This window comes from Emys orbicularis, chromosome 2 (genome assembly GCF_028017835.1).
Source record: "Emys orbicularis isolate rEmyOrb1 chromosome 2, rEmyOrb1.hap1, whole genome shotgun sequence".
In the NCBI taxonomy this organism is placed as follows: Eukaryota; Metazoa; Chordata; order Testudines; family Emydidae; genus Emys; species Emys orbicularis.
Genome location: NC_088684.1, coordinates 10787362 through 10812496, shown reverse-complemented (window position 1 = coordinate 10812496; position 25135 = coordinate 10787362). Strand labels below are relative to the sequence as shown.

Genomic DNA, 25135 nt, shown 5'->3' with positions numbered 1-25135 from the left:
TTTACCTGGGGGTGGGAACTATTCTGTGTTTTTTCACCAAAGGGAAAGAGGAGAGAAATGTTTTAGGATGACATTTTAAAATCTCATACATTTGTATCACTGTCCTGTGGCAACCAAGTTAAAAATACAAGTGCCTCACATGTACTACAGGGAAGATTAGATAAGACAAGAAGTTAACTCACCTTGTGCAATAACAATGATTCTTCAAGATGTCTCTCTCTATGGGTGCTCTACTATGGGTGTGTCTGCATCTCTGTACTGCTAATCGGAGAACTTTGGAAGCAGTCCATCCAGCCCACGCATGCACTGCTCCTCACCTGCCACGAGGCTAGCCAGCAGATGCGGGCAATCCCCCCTCAGTTCCTTCTCTACTCCAGTCAACTATTAGAACTCCGAAGTAGCGAGGGGGTGAGAGGGGGAGCCATGGAGAACCCATAGGAATAAACATCTTGAAGGACCATCGTTACTGCACAAGGTAACTTCTTTTTCTTCTTTCAGTAGTGTCCCTACGGGTGCTCCATTGTAGGTGACTCCCGAGCAGTGTCCACCACTGGAGTCTGGGACTTTGGAGTCAAGTCTGATATGGATGATAGTACTGTGGCACTCAATTTGGCATTTGCAACCAAATCCCCCAGGATGGCATAGTGTTCTGCAAAGGTGTGTACAGATGCCCAAGTAGCTGCTCTGCAGATTTCTAAGATAGGGATACTCTTGGAGAAGGTGACAGATGAGGAGACTGGCCTTGTAGAATGTGTCTGTACTGAAGATGGGGGTTTTACGTTATGCAATTGGTAACTGAGTTTAATACAGCCTAGGACCCACTTAGTCTCTGAGCTGAAATCGATGTACCTTTTGACCGATCTGCAATGGCGAGAAAGAGACTCAGGGATTTTCTGAAGACTCTTGTCCTGTCCAAACAGAAGGCCCAGGCACTCCTCACGTCGAGTGTATGGAGGATAACTTCCCTATTATCCTGACGAGGTTTGGGATAAAAGGCTGGAAGCTGAATAATGTAGAATGATTTATGTAGAATGTGGAAGTCACCTTGGGAGTGAACTTTGGATGTGGTCTAAGCGTGACTTTGTCAAGGAAGAACATAGTGAAAGGGGGATGCACCATCAAAGCCGCTATTTCCCCAACCCTTCTTGCAGAGGTGATGGCGATGAGGAATGCCATCTTCATGGAAAGATGAGTTATGAACAAGTAGCCCTGGGTTCAAATGGTGACCTAGTCAGACCTTTTAATACTAGGCTGAGATCCCATTGAAGAGTGGGAGGTCTGGGTTGTAGGAAGAGGTTTCGCTATGCCTTTGAGAAACCTCTTTGTAGTTGGATGGAAGAAGATTGAGTATCCTTCTACCTGCTGATGGAAGGTTCCAATTGCTGCTAGATGAACCTTCAGCAAACTGATAGAGAGTCACAACTTTTTGAGAGTCAATAGGTAGTATAGAATCACAGGTAAGGTGGATGTATTAGGGATCCCACCAGATCTGGAATCTCTTCCATTCCTGTAGATAGGTATGGCAAGTAGCTCCTTTCCTACTGTGCAATAACACCTCCTGGACTGCCTCAGAGTAAGGGCTGGTCTACACTAACCCCCCCACTTCGGACTAAGGTACGCAAATTCAGCTACGTTAATAACGTAGCTGAATTCGAAGTACCTTAGTCCGAAGTTACCGCGGTCCAGACGCGGCAGGAAGGCTCCCCCGTCGATGCTGCGTACTCCGCTCGCCGAGCTGGAGTACCAGCGTCGAAGGCGAGCACTTCCGGGATCGATCCGGGGCACTTCCGGGATCGATCCGGGATCGATTTATCGCGTCTTAACCAGACGCGATAAATCGAACTCAGAAAATCGATTGCTTACATCCGGACCGGATGTAAGTGAAGACGTACCCTAAGATGTCTCTCTGTGCCGGAACTATGAAGGAGCCAGGCTCTGAGCTGCAGAATCCATAGGTTGGGATGGAGAGTGTCTCTCTCGTTCTGTGATAGAAGGTAAGGAGTGATTGGAATAGTCATCGGTGGTCATAGTGCCAGCTGTGATAGGTAAGGGCCTGTCTGGGCCAGGTGGGAGCAATCAGTATGACGTTTGCTCTTTCAACTTTCAACAGGACCTTTGGTAATAGAGGCAATAGGGGAAAGGCTTAAAGAAGGCCCTTGTCCCATGGAAGGAGAAAAGCCTCTCCCATGGAGTGTCATCCAATCCCTGCTCTGGAGCAGTACTAAAGACATTTCTTGTTCTTAGTAATTAACAAATAGGTCTATTATCCGTGTCCCCTGTCGGAATATGTTGTGGAGTACTACCAAATCTATCTCCCATTTGTGGTCGTGTTGGAATTTGCGGCTAAGACTGTTCACCATCGTGTTGTGTATTACTTGTAAGTAGGCCGCTGATATTAAGGTATTCTTGGAGATGCAACAGTTCCATAGTTTTAGTGCTTCTACATACAGGGAATGAGATCTGGAGCCTCCCTGATGGCTTATGTAATACATCCAGGCCATATTGCATATCCATGACCCTTACATGTGTGTCTTTGCTAAGCATTTCTGACAGCTCTGAGTTTGAGCAGGTTGATGTGGAGGTATGTCTCTGCTGAAGACCATTTGCCTTGTATTGTGCCACCATTGAGATGTGTACCCCATCCTATGAGGGATGCATGGGTGGTCAGGAGAAGAAATGGGGAAGACTTAATAAACGGAATTCCCCTACAGATGTTTATTGAGTCTTTCCATCAGTCCCAGGATTGCTTGACCCTAGTGAACATCAATAGTAGTTTGTTTATATTCTCTCTGTTCAACCTCTAAACCAAACCACACCATGCTTTGGAGGCATCTCGTCCATAGTCTGGCTTGAGCAACCACCGATGCGCCCATGGCCATATTGCCCAGGAGCTGGAGGTAATGTTTGGCTGAAATTTGGGGCTGGATTGTAGTGTCTCTATCAGCAAGAAGAGACTGAGAAATCTGTGATGTGGGAGGAGCACCTCTGACTGAATGGAGTCGGCTCCTATGAATTCTAGCCTCTGTACCGGTGTTAATGTCAATTTTTGTTTGTTGATCTATAGGCCCAAATTCTGAAACAAGTTCAGTGTAGTTTGAGTGACTCACAAACCTCTTGTAAAGGTATATGGAGTGGCGCTGCCACGCTCTGTGCCAAGTCCTGGAATAGTTTAAAGTCATCTGCCATGGCGACGATGACGAGAGGTGGACTGGAGGAGTGACTTCGTCCTCAACTTTAGCTCTGGTTCTTCCCTTGCCTGCGTGGGGAGTTGAGAAGCCCTTGAGGCAGCAGCCAAAGGAGGGTACTTCCTCAGCTGCTTGTAGGCCACACCAGAGGTGATGGAGGCCTGTTGCCTTTGGGCCTGCCGGGGTCCCTGTATGGCCATTGTGATGGGAAGGTACCGTGATTGCCCAAACTGGGGAGGCTGTTACTCAGAGGGGTAGCATGCTCGGTGTCCATACTGAAACTGGGCTCCCTATGGCGGGTGTGATGAGAGTTGGGAAGAGATGTCCTCTTGCTCACTTTCTGAAAAGAGCAATATGTGGCAGGCAATCATTGGTAAGACACAGGCTCTGGGGGAACTTGATACCAGGGAGAGCAGAGGAGAGTCCGGTGCACCAGAAATCTGGCGGTACAGAGGGCGTTGGTACCGGTGGAGACTGTTGGTGATACTGACCAAACCAGTGATAGTTTCCAGCTCAACTGGGGCTCACTATGGGGACTCAATGGCCTTTTCTTAGAGGCCTTACATGAGTGGCTCGCAGGCGTTTCTCTGAGCTCACCTCACTTTGAAGTGGAGGATTGTGGTGAGAGCTCCCGCCAGGACTCCAGTGGCTGAAGGGCGGACTCCATGACTGTGAGTTTGAGGCTCAGTTCTCTGTCCTTCCTGGACCTGGGCTTCAGTTGTTGACACAAGCCACACTTCTATGGACTGTGTTTCTCTGCCAAGCAGCGAATGCACTGCAAGTGTCCATCAGTCACTGGGATAGATTCCTTGCAACTGAGGCACTTTTTGAATCCACAAGGGGGTCAATGGAAGACAAAGTCCTTTTCTTTTCTTCTTTTCCTATATTTTTTTTTTAGGCGATAGACAAAATAAAATGTAAACGAAGTAAAGAAAGGAAAAAGACTTCAAAAGAAGCTAAAATTAGCAATTCTAAGAGTTAATGTTCCATGAGTGGACAGCTCTAGCTCTGTCTCTAGCCGGGGTGGTTGAGAAGGAACTGAGGAGGGTTGCTTGCACACCTGGGCTACCCTCATGGCAAATAAGGAGCAGCGCATCTGCAGGCTGAACAGACTGCTACCAAAGTTTTCCGATCAGCAGCGCAGGGACACAGACACACCTACGGTGAAGCACCCATAGGGACACTACTCAAAGAAGAATATAAGTGATTCATTAAAGAGAGAGGACAACACAAAGAATGGGGATCCTCTTGGGGTGCCATAGAATAAAATTTTCTATACTTCTAGCATACCTACACATTTGCATTCTGTCACGTCCCCAAAAAACACACATTTACTGGAAGAGTTGCAGTTCAGAAGGTATTTATTAAATTAAATTTCTTCCCTTGGCAATTGTACAAAGCCCTTAATATCAAGCATTGGATTTTAGATGATTTCCAGATTAATCCCAAATTAAACAATGAGCATATAAAACCAGAGATGGTAGTGGTGGTTCATATCTGTTCATTTTCCATGGAATCAAATAGAACCAGTTAGAAATCTGCAATAAGATAAATGTCTGGTTCTCCTATAGTTTACACCAAGGAACCACACAGCTGGGTGGGTGAATTTACTCTGAAAATATCAGTCAATCAGTGAAATTCAATCACTATTGAGTGCTCCCTCCATGGCCTTTCCTCCTAACTAACCAATCCAAAAAATAAATAAAGCAAACCAATGCCCTAATGTGAAATTGCCATCTGACCACTTGCACAAGTGGTAAGATGGCCATTTGCAAAAAATCAATGGACACTAAATATCAAGACTTCATTACATTGGGCAGAAATGTTTTAGTGATAAACCACAGAACACTAAAGAAAACCGTATTTATCACAGTAATTCTCTTGAAACGTTTTGTTCACCAAGACAGCTTCCACAGACAATGGAACTTAATTCTTTAACACAATTATTTTCTCTCTGCCTGTTTTTGGAAATCCTTGTCATTACATATCTCAGGTTATAATATGTTGCAGAGAAATCAAAGTATAATTATCAAAAGAACAAACTGTCACTCAAACGATAGAATTTATCAAATTACTTTTAATATTTAATTAAGACCAGAACCTGTTGGTCTTCATGTTGTTTAATATGTTTGTCTTTGCCATTTTCCATAAGCAACAGTTAAAGTGCTACTTAATGCAGGTATACAGCATTCTTCATTACTAAGTGGGTCAGTGGAAATTTTATTAATTGTTTGCCTTAACAGTGTATCATTCTAAATACAGTTCAGCTGATTATTGAATATCACTAAATATCACTCTCCATGTGACATGGTTTTATACAGAACAGATTTGATGGTGCTGAGCAATTAAAGATGTTCTGAATTACTAAAGAAAAGCTTCAGACTTTCAAGTTTTAATTTTTCTTATCACCGACTCTAATTATATTATTAGAAGGTGTTTAGTAGCAAGTGATATTTCCTTATAAACCCAAGTTCCGTATGTTCTCTGCTTACAGAAATATTTGAAGTTTGGTCGCAGTCTGAGACTGTGTTATCTTAAATTTTTCTTATAATAAATGTCTAAAAATAGTTGCTCAAACTTTATACGTACACAGAGGTGAGCTTTAAAACTAAACATTTTCAGGTAGACCAGTCCTTTCTGAGAATTACTGTAGACTTTTTGCTAGTTTGCTTGAAAATGTTTTTAAGCATTTAAAAACTGTATTGGATTTAGTGGGGGCTCTATTTTGTTTAAAGTAGACCTAATTAACTAGAATACAAAAATTGTTGAACCACAAGACACATGTTTAGCTTCCCAACACAATGACACTGCCTTTTATCTCTCCTCTTTTCCACACTCCTTTATATGTTCTCTTGCATTGTCAGCTGTTAAGGGTAGGGTCCTGATCTAATCCTTCTGCAGTGACCCTAACAGACTATAGGATCTATATAAAAAATAATACTCCGTAAATTAATGTGCATACACCTCCTTAGCTGGTGTACATTCCCTGCTTACTCCTGAATATAGTATATAAAACAAGGCAGACCCTTTGTTACTGTATGTAATTACCTAATTACAAGAGATTGATTGAAATGCTAGTAAAAAAATACGAAAAGACATGCTCTTGAACATTCTATCCATCTGTTTTCCTTGTCTAACATAATTGTTTTAAGGAGTGTTAGAAATAAGGCTAAATCAGGGTAAGCACTTTATACAATCTGTTTCCAAAATTCGAATTCTGTAAATTCGGATTAATCCCGTAGTGTAGACATACCCTATGAAGTACCACCATCAAGCCAGAACTAAACAGACCTCTACTTCACTCTAGTAGTGGTTGTAAATTTATTACTTACTATTACTTATAGTATTAAACCTCATACTTGATGACAATTTATTCAGTTTCACAGTGACATTCACTTACAAGAATCCCAAGCTTGTGTAGCAAACAAACAGACTTAAACAGCCTTCTCACCTTATACCCACACAGACCTCCACACAAACACTCCATAACTTTGGGGAAATTTGGATCTAAACTTTAAAGATGCCTCCTTCCTCCAGCTCTATAACAGACCAAATCAAAATGTTAACGCCAAATATTTACACATTTGGGGAAAATTTGAATCTGGATTCAAGCCTTCAGGCCAGGGTTAATCTCTAACAACTAGGATGAAATAATCAGGACAAACTGGAGATAATGTCATAAAATAAAAAGGCAATGGCAGGAGGAAGACCATAAATTGAGTCCTCAACCCCTGGAGTTCAGTAAAGGAAGAGGAGCCAGGCCCAACACAGAAGAGTCAGCAGTGGGACTCCAACCCTGGACTGCAGTGAGGAGTGCCAGCCCAACTGGTGAGGACAGAAGAAACTGCTCTTTCAGCACCAGAGGATGAAAAGAATACGGCCAGCCCATATCCTGGCACAGAAAAGAAGGTATTCTGAGACCCCCACACCCAGAATTCTTGAAGAGGCTGCACATCAGGATTGGTCACTTGTAAAAGAAAATACAGTGAGACAATGGCATAGGAACAAAATACCTGTGCAAATATTTTTTTCTTGTATTAATTTACCAATGTAAAAACAGAATGCTGTGTTCCATACAATTACATTAATGCTCAAGATATTTTAGACTGTTTCACAGTAATGGTTACCTGCACTGAGCTAAAATTGCATTGACATGTATAGGATCTAGCTGTGCAATGTCCACTACCCTTAATATGGCCATGTCGAAAAAAATAAATTCACTGTACCGAAAATATACTCAAGCATAATATATATCATACCTATAGAAATGAGATTCATTTTATGGTAGGCAGAAGCTCCCCTCAGTGTATGCTCAGAACCTCCACGACTTAATGAAAACAAAGACAAGATTTTGCTCTTTCATTTGTATAACTAGAGCTTTAACCTTGGCAAATCATATTTATTAGCCAGAATTTTTTCCATAATCAGACTAGCAACTCACGTATTGTAAAGAAAACTCATACACGCTATTCAACTTCAATATTCAACTAAAAACAGGCAATAAGCATGGTACCTCAAGAGTACCGTAACTGTTAGGTAAGTGACAACCTTTTACTAAATGTTGACTATGGCACTAATGGCAGCCATCACATTTGCTCTGCTGGGGAAGCATGGAAAGGAGCACTGAAATATTTAAGTTTAAAAAAAAAGTTTGAGCTTTCTTTTCAAAATACAAGTTCTTAAAATGATTATGGAAAACAATCTCACTAATGAGTGTAATCTGTCATGGGATCAGGGCTTGAAATTTAAAAATTACATACTGTGGTAGCATGTAATCTTCAAATATGCCTACCTGTAACCAAGTTTTATGCCCAGCATAAGCATCAATTTTACCCAAATCCACCATTACCACCACCACAACCTCTTGCACCTCCTCATTAACAGAGCTATGGGACACTTTCCAGAAAAAGATAATATATTTCACTAATGTCAAGCTTTTACCTTTCTGCTTTTCACTATAGTTCCTGTTCTCCCATCATTTCCACATTTTTTTTTGTTTTTTGCTCCGTCTTTGATAGCTTTATACAGACTAGAATACCATTCCATTCCTGTTTAATGTTCTCTCTGCTTTCTCTTTCTCCCCCAAGTCTCTGATATCCCTGCCAAGTTCCTTTACTCTGCTTGGCTGTCTCTCTCAGCTCAGGAGATTAAGAGGTAGAAAAGATCTATTAATTTATCTAGTCCTGCCCTCAAGGGACAACACAGAATGATTCTCCACAGTATTAATTACTTGGTGTTCTCTTGTTGTGTTTTTCCTCACCCCTCCATTTCTGTCAGAGGGTATGTCTACGCAGCAAAAAACACAGCTGGCTCATGCCAGCCGATTCCAGCTCACGGGGCTCGGGCCGCAGTGCTGTTTCATTGTTGAGTAGACTTCCAAGCCTTGGAAGTCTACACAGCAATGAAACATCCCTGCATAGCCTAAGCCTCATAACCTTAGTCGGCTGACACAGGCCAGCCACGAGTTTTTCTATGCTAAACTGGGTAGCTGCCTTGATAGGTTCATTTAAGAAGTGTGTGGCCTGTGTAAACAGTACTTTAAAGGAATTCTGACCTCATGAGGGTATTTTGTTAATTAATGAAACTGTACCAGTAGTTACAAAAAGTGACTTTTTTTAGTTAATTCAACTACGCTATTTTCAATAGCAACATATAACCATGGGACTACACATGGTACATAGGTTACAACAGAGATCTGGAAGTCAAGAGTTCGGGGGTCTATTCATGGCTCTGCCACTAAATTGCTTTATGTTCCTGAACAAGTCACTTAACATTTTTGTACTTCAGCTCCACCTCTGTAAAATGGGGATAATAACTAGATAAATGTAAGAACTAGATAAATTCATGGAGGATAGGTCTATCAGTGGCTATTAGCCAGGATGGGCAGGGATGGGGTCCCTAGCCCCTGTTTGCTAGAAGTTGGGAATGGGCAACAGGGGATGGATCACTTGATGATTACCTATTCTGTTCATTCCCTCTAGGGCACCTGGCATTGGCCACTCTCGGAAGACAGGACACTAGGCTAGATAGACCTTTGGTCTTACCCAGTATGGCCGTTCTTATAATACATTCTGTATCTGCCTCACAGACGTGATGCAAGGATTATTCAGTGTTTCAAAATGCTTTGAGATCCTCCAGTAAAAGTCTCTATAGAACTGCAAAGTTATCATTTTGTTACTCTCATTAGGCATTTGTAATTCAATCTAAACAATTAGAAAAACTTCAATATCATATTAGACAGACAAAATTATCCGATAGCTAATTCAGAGGCCCTGATATACATTTCTCTCGTGTACTTTCCTACAATTCTAAGGAATGTTATCCCATCCAATTACCAGCCTGCTTCAAAGCACCTGTATATAAAGAACAAACACACATAGCATGCTAGTTAATTGCAATGGGAAGTGAATCACTAGAAGTCTTTGATCTTCAGCATTTATATCAAAGATGTATTTTTTCCCTTTGCATGTAACTGCAGGGACAATGGTCTCTCAAAATATGGACTCAGAAAAGTTAAGACATGAACACAATCAGAGAAATGTAGAGCTGTAAGGGACCTCAACAGATCATCTTTCCTTCCCCCATGCGCTGAGGCATGTATACTTAGACCACCGTTTCTCAAATGTGGCCACCGTGGCCGCATGTGGCCACCAGGGCAGATTCCTGGGCAATGGTTGGAGGGAAAGCTTCAACCCTTCCCCTTCCTCCCTGTCGCTCCTGCGTGCGCCACCTCTCTGGAGACACAGGTGGGACACACAACGCTGAAGTAGCAAGGTGAGGAGGCGGGGGGGGTGAGGAGGCGAGCAGCGGGCGGGTGGGGGGTGAGGAGGCGAGCAGTGAGGTGAGTGGTGGGCAGGGGCAGGGCCTGGTAGGTGAGCAAGGAGGCGAGCGGCGAGCCAGCAGCAGGGTGAAGAGGCAGGTGAGGGGTGGGGGTCTGGCTGTGAGGGGAAAGGTGAGGAGGTGAGCGGTGAGCCAGCAGCCCTGAGGGGGGTGTCTGTGGCAGGGAGGTGAGTGGCGCAATGCAGTAAGCCAGCAGCACGTGGGGGTGAGGAGGCCAGCGGCAGGTGCATGGATGGTGCGTGGAGCCCCCCTTAGGGGAGTCTAGCTCCTGACTCCATCCCTGGAGCCCCCCTCCCAGCAGAGCCCCAAAACCCCAACACCCATGCAGCTTGAGCCACAAGCCCCCCACCTGGAGAAGTCCTGAGCGTCCCACCCCCTCGGCCGGAGGAGCCCCAGGCTGGCCGAAGCCCCGAGACCCTCCCCCCCCAACCCCACCCCACACACACACCTGCCTGGAGGAGCCCTGGGCTGGCTGAAGCCCGGAGCACACCCCCTCCTCAGCCAGAGGAGCTCCGGGCCTGCCAAAGCCCCGGCCCCCTCACCCACCTGCCCAGAGGAGACCCGGTCCAGGCGCAGCTGCGCCTCTCCTCCCCAGACCAAAGCCACCCCAGGGGGAAAAGCATCTCTTCAAAGACGCTTTTGCTATGCCCCAGGCAGGTTCCGGGGCGGCTGAGGAGGCAGTACTCAGCTTCCTGGGTTCCTCAATAATCTCCCTGGAGTCCAGGCAGTTTACTGAGGAAGCCAGGAAGCTGAATAGCACATGCTGCCTCCTCAGCTGCCCCAGAACCTTTATGGGGCATAATGAAGCAAAAACTTCACCACAAAACCCAGCAACCGGGGGTTCGGCTGCCACGGCAGCGCCACCTATTATACCTGCCACCCATGAGCAGGCAGGGTGGGTGAGGAGGGGAGCGGCGAGGCGAGTGGCAGGCAAGGGGAGCCCCAGGTGCAGATCTCCGGTGCCGACTGTGAGCTCCAGTGGGTGCTGGCCCTGGGCACTGACCCTCGGCCCCGGTCGCAGGACAGGAGTCTCCAGTAGGTGCTGACCCTGGACACCAACCCCTGGCCCTGGTCATGTGGCAGCAGGCGCAGACCCCCAGCTGCGTGGCAGCGGGCACTGACCATGGACTCCTGCAGGTGCTGATCCAGGGCGCTGACCATCAGCCCCAACCATGTGGCGGTGGTGCCCCTCCAGCGCCTCATCCCCCACCCGTCCATCCAGGTCTCAATTTGCCAGGACTTGCTGTTGAAAGTGATATTTAAAAAGATACAAATGTCACTTTCCACAGCACGGTTAGCATCCCAATGCCACCCTGCCTTCAGAGCTGGGCGCCTGCCAGCAGCCACCTAGCTTGAGCCCCGACACCTCTTTCATTACAAATTAAGCACTGCCTCCATCACCACTAGTTCCTGCTTCCTCCCGGGCTCCTCACCCACCACCCCATCACTCATGGGCCCTGCTGCCTCCTCCTCCATTGTCCCAAACTCTCTTCTGGAGCCTCGCACCCCAGGCCTGCCCCACTCTTTGCCTCTTGTCCCTGGTGCTCCCCCCACCATGGGCGGTTGTCCACATCGCCCACCCATAAGGCCCTGTTCAGTCCTGGTTAAATCCACACCACCCTGCTCCCCCAAATATAGAAGTCAAAACACTCCTATGCACCAGACCAGAGCACCCCAACAATCGGTGAGATGTAAAGTTTTAAAGTTGCCTTGTAAACCCCATAAATTACAATGCAGACTCATTCCCTTCTAAATATTGCTACAGTGCAGGCAGAGCTGAATTACGCAGATGTGGTTTCCTTTCAAATCACAACACATATTCACACTGTGTTTTTACATTTCCCACTACTGTAGCTCCATAAGCAGCTATTGGTCAACCTCATCGCCGACAAGATCACTGTGTGGTGTTTGAGTAGGCGGAGATTGTTTGTGGAAGACGGCAAAAGCATTAAAGACACAAATGGATATCAAAAAGTATTTCAAAAAATCAGTGCCAGATAGCGCCCTGAATGTGATACAGAGATGGTCCCACAGGAGCCACCTCCTGCTAAGAAAAGCAGAACATGGAAGGATGAAAAACAAACATTTCAAGACCAGTGGGAAATGCAGTTAATTGGATTTTTGAAGCCATCTGATTCTGTTTCTGAGCAAGTTGCAGTTTGTGCTCTTTGTAAGAGAAATTTATCAAATCAAAATATATGCAATGCAACATCACTATAGCACTAATGCAGGGGTACTTGAACAGAATTACCACGAGTTTCAGAGGTGCAAGTTGTTACATGATGCAAAAACCGAGTTTGAAAAACAACAGCGGCAGCTCAAAGATTTTTTGAATAAAGCGGATTCAGATTCGAGTGGCTACTTTTAAAGTTGCACTACACATTTGGGGAAAGCAAGGAAACCATTCAGCAATGGAGAACTCCTGAAAAAAATTGTTCTGGCTGTAGAACCAGAAAGTAAGCTTTTCAGAGAGATACCACTCAGCAATGACACATTACAGAGGACCACAAGAGATCTGGTGAATTTTCTACAAAATGAAATAGCTGGGAAAGTCGCAGCAAGCCCTTTCTACAGTCTGTGCTTGGATGACACCCTTGATGTCATGAGGAATCCCAAGTTAATCGTATATGTTCGCTTTTTGGACTGTGATCACCATTGTTTTTCTGAAGGTGTTTTATGTCAGGTGAGCCTCATTGTATGTCTGCACTGCAAAGTTGTCGATAAAACTTTTGTCTCCCCCCCGCAAAAGTTTTGCTGACACAAGTGGCAGTGTCCTGCCGACAAAGCTAATGCTGCTTGCGGGGCTGGAAGTATTTTGTGCTGACAAAGTACCAACAAAGAGCGTTTACACACGCTGACTTTTAGCGACAAGGCTGTATCGACACAGCCTTGTCGCTAAAAGCTGTGTGGTGTAGACAAGCCCTCCGAGACAGGCCTACTGGCAAACAAACTCATTTTTGAATGTGTTCAGGTGAGAATGCAGGAGTGTCGTGTTAGCTTTGACAATCTCTGTGGTTTGACAGCTGTTGGGGCAGCTGTTGGGGCAGCTCATCCAAAGTGCACGAGTAGGGGTGCTGAACTGCTTCCAAGAAAGGTGCCCTCAGAAACGTTTTTTTGTTTCACTGTTTTGCCCACCAAGAAGTACTTGCCAGCAAAGCTTCAATGAAAAGTATGAATGAGGTTGAATCCATAGTGGAAAAAATGCATCAGTGCTGTCAACACCAGCAGTGTCAAAGGGAGATTTGCAACTGTGTGTGAAATGGGCTGAGACACACACAAGGTGCTGCTGAATTACAACCCAATCCGCTGGTTTAGTTTTAATGACAGTGTACAGAGGCTGTTTGAGCTCTGGGAAGAGCTTGTTGAGGTTCTGAATAAAGTTTCACCGGAACTGTCCCAAAAACTATAAGATCCAGAAACACATGGTTGCCTGCTCTTTTTGAAAGAGTTTTTACCAAAGCTTTCTTCCTTGAACCTGGAGCTTCAGAAACCTCAGCTAACACTAGTCGATAGCATTGAAATCATTAATACATTTAGAATGGCAATCACTGACGTAGTCCAGCACTTACAAGAGGAGCAGTCGGTTTCTCAGCTGTCAGGATGAGAAAGTGCAGCAAAAAGTTGGCTCAGCTGTAACCGAATACCTGAGTATCCTCTTGGAGGATCTTGAAAATTGTTTCAGTGAGGAAAACTTTTTCCCATCAGTACACCTTTGTGACTGACCCATTCAACAATTCTGGTTCAGCTTTATTAGCTGCAAACAAACTAACGGCCATGCAAGACAGATTAGCTTCCTTTAATTCTCTGGATGTAAGGAATCTCGAGTTCCTCATGCTGAAAATGTGCAATGATTCAAGAATGAAAACATACTTCTGTCAGCCTGCTGTTACAATGCAGGAGTTCTGGAGTAACGTGTACCTGTTTGAAGACACCTACAAGACCCTAACTAAAGTTGCTTTGCTTTTCTTGTCCATGTTTTCTACTACTGTGCTGTGTGAGAGGGCATTCAGTGCACTTCATTTCCTGAAAAACAAGCACCGAAACTGCCTCACTGATGCCAACCTCGAAGCTTCTCTTCTAATTTCACAGGAGACCCAAGATCCTGCAGACTTTCCTTTCAAACAGCTGCTTAGATTTTGCAAGTAATCTGATCCACACAATGGATGTGCTAAATCCCAGAACTTTTATCATCACACTCTATTTCTAACATACAAAATAATAGGATTATGTTTGTTGTTATCATTATTATTGGCTTGGATTGATTTTTTTTTTGGTCTCTCTGAAATAAAAAAATTGGAACAATTTGGAGATATGATTTTCATTATTATTTGGACTTCTATTATGTCAAAGCATTTTTAACTTTATTTCAGAATTGTTGTACAGACCACCACTTTTACCAAAAAAGCAAAAGAAACAATCCTAAAAAAGACAAGAACATTCAAAGCACCTTATTTGTGCTTCTATTCTGTTAGGTCATAAGAACATAAAAATGGCCATACCGGGTCAGACCAAAGGTCCATCTAGCCCAGTATCCTGTCTTCCAACAGGGGCCAATGGCAGGTGCCCCAGAGAGAATGAACAGAACAGGTAATCAAGTGATCCATCCCCTGTCACCCATTCCCAGCTTCTGGCAAACAGAGGCTAGGGAGACCATCCCTGCCCATCCTGGCTAAACGACATTGACAGACCTATCCTCCATGAATTTATCTAGTTCTTTTTTGAACCGTTATAGTCTTGGCCTTCACAGCATCCTCTGGCAAGGAGTTCCACAGGTTGACTGTGCGTTGTATGAAAAAAAATTTCCTTTTTTGTTTGTTTTAAACCTTCCACCTATTAATTTCATTTGATGGCCCCTAGTTCTTGTGTTATGAGGAGGAGTAAATAACACTTCTTTATTTACTTTCTCCTCACCAGTCATGATTTTATGGACATCTATCATATCCCCCCCTTACTCGTCTCTTTTCCAAGCTGAAAAGTCCCCGTCTTATTAATCTCTCCTCATATTGCAGCTGTTCCATACCCCTAATCATTTTTGTTGCCCTTTTCTGAACCTTTTCCAAGTCCAGTCCAAGGGGCGACCACATCTGCACACAGGTCCAGTATAAGAATAGAGATAACTGTATATTATTTTTATTATTGCGTCTGCAAAAGAACCCCAAAACCTTACATAAATAAATTACAATATTTGGATGTATATATGTGCATATTACCTTATTAACTTTACGAAAAATAAATAATTTTAGGAAAAAGTGTCAGTGCGGCCACCAGCAAGACTTGGTGGCCGTACTCTGAGGCCACCAAAAAATTTGTTGCAAGAACCCCTTGACTAGACAAGAGTCTCCTAGTAAGAAGGGGCTCTGACCACCTGACTACAGGTTCCTCAAGCTCCCTTCTGATAAATCTGTACTGAGAGATAGTCCATAGTGCTCACTTTTGAGCAAGTAACAGAGAGTAGTTGTGGGTCTTAAGTAGCAGGGGATTCTCCTTTCCCTACATGCTACTTTGTCTAAGCATTAGTATCTATAAAATGGGGGTGATACCTCCTTTGTAAAGTGCTTTGAGATTTACTAATGAAAACAGTATATAAAAAGCTAGATATTATTACAGTGATATACTGTAGGTTCCCTAATGCATACATTCTGTAAATAATATGCAGGTAATCCTTTTTTATAATTTCCATTTATACATTTTATAGTGTATATGGGAAGAAAGAAAAAACAACCCACTGATGGGGAAATAAACATAGCAGCAATTCATTTCTACAGCGCAGTTAACTGCATGTTAGTTACAGAATGCATATTTTAGGGAACCTGCAACATATCACTGTAATAATAATAATAATTGCCCAGCTCGGTAATAATTTATTTAATTTTGAACCAACAAAACTACTTTAACATGTGAAAAGCAGAAACCAAATCCCAACCGAATTTTCAGTTTTCACTGCTAAAAATGGCTCTCACAGTTAGTCTATTTAAAGCAACTTGACCTTTTGAGAGACTTGGTGCCTCCGTGATTTAGGTGAAATTATAAGGCAGCTACAGTGTGGATCCAAATAGTCAATGAAACAAAGTCAGAAATATCTCTGTACAACGTTCAAGTTCTACCCTAGACTTTCTCAAGTCTGTGCACTGTGTGCATTTTGAATTTCAGTAGAAACGTGCGGAGTACACCAAACATTTATCTAGCTCATCCATCTATATTTATGTCTCACCAAGCCACTGAGCAATGAAATTGCAGCATCCCTTTGTAAAATAATACAATGGCAGTGACAAGTAGCTGAAGATAAATATAGCTTCTGCAGATACAGCTGGGGAATTGAATAATGCAGTGCTTCCCCCCCACCCCACCCAAATCAGTCCACTCAGCAAGGAATCCACCCCAAGCTTAGAAGGCATATTTTTAATCTGAACTGGCTAAAAATAACCTTGTTTATAATGAGTGTGGAAATGCAAGCAGAATAATATTCAGTTTAAAAGGGATAGCTGTCATGCTGTACTGCTCACACATTAACTAATGGGGTGAATCAAGGGTACTGTTATAGACAAATATACAGGTTGACAGATGCAAACAGAATACACGGCAGTTTCTTATGGGACAGAGTTCATTTCAATATAAGAGTTTACTTACTAATTAGCTATTGGAGCTATATATTCCTAAATTATTGAACACGAGTTGGTGTCTCCAAAACATAAGGGTGAGGAGGAGAAAGAGAGGGTACTAACACTATACCCATAGAATTATTTCTCCACCAGTTGAACTGTTCTCGAAAAAATAGTCACAGAAAAGAAAGCAAAGTAATTTTTCTGGCAGTGTATTTGTAGTAGCCTGTTTAAATAATTGAAAACAAATTATGTACAGTTTGTTGGCATGACAGTAATGCAGCACAATGCCAAGATGACAAACCCAGTTTCATAAGTGCCTCAAGGCTTATCCCTGGAACCATGGAAGCACTTGTTATAGACCTCAGCCATCACAGAATCTCATACTGAACTGAGATTCATAGGAGGCACTAAAAAGAGAAGTTACTTACCAGTAACTACTGTTCTGCAAGAGTACCACCTCTACATATTCCCCCTTGTGGGACTGGTACCTCCTGACATTGAGCAGCAGAATCTTCTTGAGAGCAGTGTCTGGTGGGGCCATTCACTCTCCCCCCTCGCCGCCCTCCCCCCCACCCCCGTCATGGAAGATAAAGGTATAAAAGTGGGAGTGGGCCCATTTGCCCCTCAGTCCTGTCCCTAATTCCAGAATCTTTGACCCAAGATGGTGAAAGTGTGGAAGTTGGGACAGAAGTGTGAATATGCAGAGGTGACACTCTTGAACAACAACAGTTAATGGTAAGTAACCTGCCTCTCTTTCTTCTTCAAGTGGTCTCTACACAAGAAAAGGGCAATCTACCAATAACATGGGGTCTTGTTTGACCCTGAAGCAGAAATGGATACAGTGGCTTCTCCTCTTGGTGACAAAGACTTAGTCAGGACTTATTCCCCCTTGGATAAAACATAATGCTTGACTGAAACTTAAGTAAGAAATTTGTGCTATTGTATGAAAATTCTGTTCAAATAATCTGCCCAGACATAGGTTTTTTCCCTGTTACCCAGCAGGTGAGAGTCTTTGGTCTCGAACAAAAGAAGACTGACGTAGAAGATGGACAAAGAGCTCTCAATTCCACAACACTGATGTGGAGCTTGCATCTCTTACAGAGTTCACAAACCTTGAAAAGACTGAAGAAAAAGGTAAGCATCCCAGTCCACCACCCAGAAATATTACTGTAGATGGTAAGGGAGATGAGAAAGGAATCCCCAGATGAGCATGTGTTACCATCTCCTTTTACATCTTGAGTGACCTGAGACATAAGTGGCTCAGCTGTAAGTAGTGGCAAAGGGGTTGTATCTGGGCAATCAATCATATGGAGGTCACATATGTAGCGTATATAGAGGTGTCACCCAGTACACTGTTAAGGACCCTATCTGTGGATCAAAGCCTACATAAATACATGAATGCCCTGACATCTGATACAGATGAGGTCAGAATAGTAGGATTCTGAAGGATCCAGGAACCTCTGTTGTGTGCTGAGATTACTAGTACTAAATTAGGCTGAACTGGAGGGATTGGGAACCTTGGTGGCAAATTAGGCCTAAATGGAGAGGTCCAGGGGCCTGACTGCCACTTCAGTAGCGCTGGAATTAGTTTTGGATAAGCCTGGGGACCTTTGCACCACGTAGATGGTATCATGAGCTTGGCTCAGCCAGATAAAACCGGGGACCTGGACTCCACATAAGCCAAGTAGAGGGCTACTTAGGCTAGTTGATCTTCAAAGTCAATCCCAGACTTACATGTTGCTACACTTAAGCCACCTGGGCCTGAGAGGGCTCCCCTATCAGTAGAGAAATGAGAGATGATCTTCCCCGCTCCTTTGGACGAACATCATAATTTAGTTTAAGAAAAGGCAGGGAATCTGAGGTTCAACTGGCAAGTCTTTAAAAAGTCACTAGAATGCCTCTGTTCTTTCTAAACTTCACAGCAGTTGACTTCTGCTGTATTTACAAAATTATTAGACAATACCTTAGGCATTTCAAAACTACTTGCAAAGAAGTAATAAAAACTAGAAGCGAACAACAATTTATTTATTTATATTAACCCATAAAAACTATGTTAAAATAATGTTATGGCTGCATGGACCCGGAAGTCAGAAAATGCCACAGTTCAGGTGGTGAGGATGATGCATCAAAAAAGATCACAGAAAACATACAACATCGTATTATTTAGGGAGCAATGTATGATCACATAATAAAAACTGTATTGTAATATATATGTGCTAGAAGATAAAGATAAAGTTAAACTTACATGTGCAGTCTCAGCCTTGCTATTTCTGACTCGAGGATTTAACCATGTATCTTTAATATCCTTTTAATATTTGTTTTTAAATTGCATTTCAGACGTATTTTGGTTTCTTTGTTTCAAGAGAAAAAAACATTAAAATGCCTAGACAGGGCTGCAATACCCTATCTCACACATCTTCTGAGAGCCACTGAAGGATGTGTTCTCTACTTGCACCTTAGTAGATGCACAGTTTTTATAATACAAGATGTGCAGAAATTGTAGCAAGAGATCTGGAATCTACAGTTCCTTTGCACCTAAAATGCACACACTAAATAAGGAATGGGCTCCTGAAGAACCCAGCTTCATTCTGTGCTCATGCACAGCACTTCTGAACACCCATGAAAGTAAAGTACTAAAAAAATAAATCAATCACACTGTGTAATTAACAATATACTGGTATCATAGAATCATAGAATATCAGGGTTGGAAGGGACCTCAGGAGGTCATCTAGTCCAACCCACTACTCAAAGCAGGACCAATCCCCAGGCAGATTTTTGCCCCAGATCCCTAAATGGCCCCCTCAAGGATTGAACTCACAACCCTGGGTTTAGCAGGCCAATGCTCAAACCACTGAGCTATCCCTCCCCCCCTCATTTGGCAAATCAAAACTAATGTTGACTAAAACTAACAGACTGTTCCCCTGACAAATTTCAACTATCTACCATGAGATGATTCTACACCAAGTCTGCTTGTATTCAAACACAGCTCAGCTTTTCTAGCTCAAATTTTCCAGACATATTAACCCTCAGGCAGCAATCAGCCCAATTAGTGAAACTTTCAAAAAATATGAACTACTGAAAGAAGGATGTTAGAATGGAAATGCTTAGACAACTTGAACTATAATTGCTCTAGCAATCTAGCCACAGTAAATATATTTTTAGTCCTTCAGCATAGCAGTTAACATACTAAAATAGAATGCTCAACATTTCAGATCCTTGAGCTGTTACTTGGATTGAGAATGCAAACTCTGGAATCACACAGAAGACGACTCAAAGCATTACCAAAACATACTGAGCTACATTCAAATTCACTCCTCGTGTAACTCCACTGATTTAACCAGGGATAAAGATGGAATTACATCTGGGATCAATCTGGCATATTGCCTTTTACGGTCTGTACCTAAGAAAAAATACATCCATCTAGTGTGATGTGAAAAACTGAAAAAGGCTAATGAAATACCTAAATCAATGGTTTTCAGGGATTCTGTGCTCCAGAAATCAATCTTATATTATAGTGTAGCCCAGCAGTTCTCAAACTGTGGGTCCCACTTTGAATAGGGTCGCCAGGGCTGGCTTAGACTTGCTGGAGCCTGGGACTGAAGCCCAAGCCCCACTGCCCAGGGCTGAAGACAAAGACTGAGGACTTCAGCCCTGAGTGGTGGGGATCAGGTTGCAGACCCTCTCCCTGGAGCTGAAGTCCTTGAGCTTCAGCTTTGGGCTCCCACCCAGAGCAGTGGGACTCAGGATTTGGCACCCCCCGAACCCACGGCAGCGGGGCTCAGGTGGGCTTCGGGCTTCAATGCCTCCTCCAGGGGTCATGAAGTAATTTTTGTTGTCAGAAGGGGTCATGGTGCAATGCAGTTTGAGAACCCCTGTAGCCAGATATACGATCATAATAGAGTCACAGAACAACAGTGCTTTAAACTATTCTAATGCAACTTCTGTCAACAGGCAAAGTGTAACTCATGATTTCCTTGAAAATTTTTGTTATCAAAAACTTACACTTAGCCTCTCTCAGTCAGCACAAAGAGATAATTGTAGATCCAAATTGAGGCAATGATGACACTAACATTAATTTCCTCCCTTCACTGTTCTCTTTTTCCTATAAATCAAACTACTAAACAGGGCTTGTCACAATGAGATCCAGTATTGTCTCTGTAGCCAATCCCAAATGCACAAACTACTCTTGCAGGCTGAGAATAAGCTACAAACTGTGCAAAAGCTATTGGGACTAACGCAGAAAAATATAATTCTTAAAGGAGATTAAATCTATCAGAAAATGTTTTCTTGTGGGGAAGAAAGGTATATAAAGAGCCAGTTGTCAACAATTTGCACAATGGACAGCAGACCATTCTACCACATGAGGAGATTTGGTTTGGATTATGTCTGTTTGCCACTGATTTCTGAACATGATCTCTCAGTTCAACAGATAACACCAAATTAGAAATTATTTTATTTTTTTTATAAACAGCAGCTTGGCTCCTCCATAAAGACCAGCTGTGTTCTTAAGAATCCAGGATATACCATAGATACAAGTGCCCAATGTAAAATGATGCAGTTTTGTGCTCCCCACCCCCAATGACCATAGTATCTGAAGAGTTAACCAGAGCTCCTGAGCTGGATCCAATAGCCCATCATTAATGAGGAGGGTGAGTTTCCTTTTTCCCTTAGATGTTAGGATATTGAATTGAGGAAGTTTCCAGTTGAAATATCCATTTTCAGAGACATGACCACATCCGCAGAAGAGGATAAGGCAGAAAAATCTCCTCTTGATGAGTACTGAGAAGAAGCTTATTGTCAAGTCTCATATCCCTTGCTTCTTCCTCAGAATGAGAGCGAGAATCATAGAATATCAAGGTCGGAAGGGACCTCAGGAGGTCATCTAATCCAACCCCCTGCTCAAAGAAGAACCAATCCTCAACTAAATCATCCCAGCAAGGGCTTTGTCAAGCCTGACCTTAAAAACCTCTAAGGAAGGAGATTCCGCCACCTCCCTAGGTAACCCATTCCAGTGCTTCACCACCCTCCTAGTGAAAAAGTTTTTCCTAATATCCAACCTAAACCTTCCCCACTGCAACTTGAGACCTTAACTCCTTGTTCTGTCATCTGCTACCACTGAGAACAGTCTAGATCCATCCTCTTTGGAACACCATTTCAGGTAGTTGAAAGCAGCTATCAAATCCCTCCTCATTCTTCTCTTCTGCAGACTAAACAAGTCTAGTAAGATTAGTTTAAAGGAATACTGCCTAACAAAGGATCAATTTGTATTATATTTGGAGGTGGACAGGGTGGTAATGGAGACAACACTTTTGCTGTCCTGGAAGGCGAGAAAAGATGAGTAGCAACAGCAGGTTTTTAGCTGGTCCCTTTCACTCTCCAAGCATGACCCTGCCAGTAAATCCACATCATCCCAGGGTTAAAAAGTAGGCAAGGGAAAGGGGACAACAAACATGGTAAAAAGCTCCACAGAGAGCCCAAGGGAGAACTATAGCTCTGGAATCAAATCTTTCTGTTCAGAGGAGAACAGCCAGATGTGTTACTCTTTGTATCTTCTGTAGTCAGTGACCACCAAAGACCAGGCACAGAATGCTAGAAAAATATACCTAAAATACTGCTATGAGACACAGTAGAATCGTTCAGTTTTTTTGGTGCCCCCCCCCCCCCCGCCCCCCCGCACAACAACGTTTAAAGTTGGAGTTAGCTATCGGTCCTTGATAGGCTCAAGATGACTGATGATGAGGAAGGTAACTAAATAAATTCTACTCTTACAATGCATATAATACACAACAGCATAATCACATCATCATCACCAGCCAACCACCACAGTATCACTGTGTCAACATAACCAAACTCGTTTAATAAGCAAAAGGGATACACAAAACTCATGGGGCATTACAATTAATTGTATTTTAAATTACTCAAGGTCAACAATTCAGAACAATTTGCTGAGGCACTCTGCCACTTCACTATTTTTCCCATTATACATGATCCTCAAGTTCTTTTCTGAGGTTCAAATCAATCTCAGGTAAGACTGCAATACAAATTAAAAACTGAAGGAATGCTGAACCCACATCATCTCTACCTAAAGTAGGTATTTTCAATAGTATGGTCAACATTTTAATACAGAGATTGTTTTCCTTTTGTTTGTAGTAGAGATCATCTCACCATCAATTCACAATTAACACCTCTGCAGCAGCTACAGCAACTGTTTACACAGAAAAGTAAAATTAAGGTTAGATAGAAACTGTTTATATAGAAATGGAAGATTAATTGAATGTTTTTAGTTATCTTTTAATGAAGATTTACAACTGGAATGAAGAACCCACGAGCTTGTAACCAGTTGAGACTCCACAGACCACCAATGATAGATAAACTGATTACAATTAGATTATTTTTGCACTTCAAGATTTAGAAGCTTTAAATTATTAGATCTTTGCATTTTATGTACAAAATGTACTTCCACCAGGCCTACATATATGCTGCATATGACAGTGATTACTCTGTTTTGCATGCTACTTGCTTTCCAATTTAAATGGAAAACATCAATTTAAAAGCATTACAAATGCTTATTTAAGAACACACTAAGTCAGCTCACTCTCAGAATTCCATAAATATTCTGCCTCCCAAACAATGAGTCATAACTTCAGAAATTTAAACTAGCCAAGTAATCGTTCATTTAGCTGGTCACACACAAATCCCCAAGCAACAACTTTCTAGCTTCTGAGGAATCCATTTTATCATCCATTGAGTTCAACACAAATAACAGAACAAACAAAATATCAGTTCTTTGCAAAAAAAAAAAAAAAAAGTTATTAGATCTTTCCGTCTTATGAGAAAAGCTATTTCAAACAGGCCTACATCTGTGCTGTATATTACATGATAACACTACTTGCCTTACTATTGATGCGTGAATTTGGGTTTGTTTTCACACTGTTTAAGAATGCATTTGAGATCCTCTGATCTCATAGACTCATAGACTTTAAGGTCAGAAGGGACCAATATGATCATCTAGTCTGACCTCCCGCATGATGCAGGCCACAAAAGCTGACCCACCCACTCCTGGAATAATTCTCTCCCTTGACTCAGCTGTTGAAGTCCCCAAATCATGATTTGAAGACTTAAAGTCGCAGAGAATCCTCCAGCCAGCGACCCCTGCCCCATGCTGCAGAGGAAGGCGAAAAACCTCCAGGGCCTTTGCCAATCTACCCTGGAGGAAAATTCCTTCCCGACCCCAAATATGGCGATCAGCAGAACCCCGAGCGTGCGGGCAAGAGTCTCCAGCCAGACCCGCATCGACCATTGATACTAATTACCTGCGATGGCACGTTATAGACCTATTGACTAAAATCACGTTAGGACAATGCATAGAAAATTGCTTTTTCAACAAAAATTCTTCTTTGTATGAGAAAAGTAAAGAAGATTTGAAGACATAAAAATCTGGAGTCGCCTTCTCCAGAGCACTTATTTTATAATTTAAGTATTCAATAGATATACTTGGACATTCCCACAGAGTTACCCACTTAGAATTTGCCCTGATATTCCCATCCATCTACTCATTTTTCTCTGTAACCATTATCATAATTATTATATTGGAACTGCCTTTTTTTTTTAAATGAAGAAGACCTGATCGAGTGGTCTTCTATGTTGAAACTAAGATACTCCAAGTGAAACAAAGACGAATCTTTCAAAAATCTAAGGCAATAAAAACATTTAAATAATTGTCCAATAAAAGATATTACCTCACCCACATTGTCTCGCTAATATCCTGGGACTGACACAGCTACAACTGTACTACATACATATTTATAAAGCAGTAAGTTCCACCAAATTGTATGCTTTTAGAAAAATCAATGTCCTTCTGTTCTAAGAAGACGATTTTATAAGGAATGGACTGCTCTGAGCTACATATTTATTTATTTTCTGCGGAACTGCTTCCTAGCCATTCGTTCCCTAGTCTGTAACAGTGAATGGGAGTCTTCCGTCCTAAGTGCAGGACTCTGCACTTGTCCTTGTTGAACCTCATCAGGTTTCTTTTGGCCCAATCCTCTAAGTTGTCTAGGTCCCTCTGTATCCTATCCCTACCTTCCAGCGTATCTACCACTCCTCCCAGTTTAGTGTCATCTGCAAACTTGCTGAGAGTGCAGTCCACGCCATCCTCCAGATTGTTAATGAAGATATTGAACAAAACCGACCCTTGGGGCACTCCGCTTGAAACTGGCTGCCAACTAGACATGGAGCTATTGATCACTACCCGTTGAGCCCGACGATCTAGCCAGCTTTCTATCCACCTTATAGTCCCTTCATCCAGCCCATACTTCTTTAACTTGCCGGCAAGAATACTGAGTTTGTAGAATATCTCTTGGAGTTGTTTGGAGAAAGATTTGATTATATCTTTAAATTCCTGGGTAAATTGAAGTGTGTGGGGTTGTCAAAGACAGGATGCCATACATTTGCTTTGTAATCCAGTATTGACATTTAAAATATGTATGTATGTATCACGTACTCAGT

At 42.7% G+C, this 25135-nt stretch overlaps 1 protein-coding gene and 1 pseudogene across 1 annotated transcript in view; one reads left to right on the top strand and one right to left on the bottom strand.

The window, feature by feature from the left end:
* Positions 1 to 25135, bottom strand: part of TRAPPC9 (trafficking protein particle complex subunit 9) — an 839327-nt gene that overhangs the window by 530855 nt on the left and 283337 nt on the right. The gene's annotated exons all lie outside the window — the stretch shown is intronic.
* LOC135874232 (SCAN domain-containing protein 3-like) lies at positions 1018 to 14171 on the top strand (annotated as a pseudogene).